Here is an 899-nt window from a genome sequence, read left to right on the forward strand (position 1 = left end):
CCGCTGACACCATTAGACAGATCATTGAGGCAAAAAAACTAACAAAAACATTCTGTACTTAAGCTGTTTTTATTTATTTATTTATTTAATTTCTTTTCTTATTCTAGCCGTGAATGACATGTACTTAAACATAACACTTGAACAACTGGACTTAATAGACATCTACAGAATATTTCATACCACAACCAGAGTATATTTTCTTCTCATCAGCACACAGAACATACTCTAGGATTGACTACATGCTTGGCCACAAAGCAAGTCTTAATAAATTCAAAAAAGTCAAAATCTTACTAAGTATACTCTCAGACCAAAGTGGAATAAAACTGGAAATCAATAACAATAAAATCTCTCAAAACCTCAACATTACATGGAAACTAAACAACTTGCTCTTGAATGACTTTTGGGTAAACAATGTAATTAAGGCAGAAATAAAAAATTCTTTGAGATTAATGAAAACAGAAACACAACATACCAAAATCTCAGGAGTACAGCAAAAGCAAACTTAAGAGAAAAATTTATAGTACTATATGCTTACATCAGGAAGTTAGAAAGGGACAAGCATGGTGTCTCACACCTGTAATCCCACCACTTTGGAAGGCTGAGGCAGGAGGGTTGCTTATGCCCAGGAGTTTGAGACCAGACTGGGCAACATAGTGAGACCCCATCTTATTTTAAAGAAAGAAAGAAGTTAGAAAGGTCTCAAATAAACAATCTAACATGACACCTATAGGAACTAGCAAGACAATAACCACCTAACCCCAAAAGTTAGTAGAAGAAAATAAACAACTAAATTTATAGCAGAATGGAATTAAACTGAGATGACAAATTCCATACGAAGGATCAACAACACCAAAAGAGTTGGTTTTTTGAAAGGATAAACAAGATTGATAGACTGTTAG

This window comes from Cebus imitator, unplaced genomic scaffold, assembly GCF_001604975.1.
Source record: "Cebus imitator isolate Cc_AM_T3 unplaced genomic scaffold, Cebus_imitator-1.0 Scaffold845, whole genome shotgun sequence".
NCBI lineage: Eukaryota > Metazoa > Chordata > Mammalia > Primates > Cebidae > Cebus > Cebus imitator.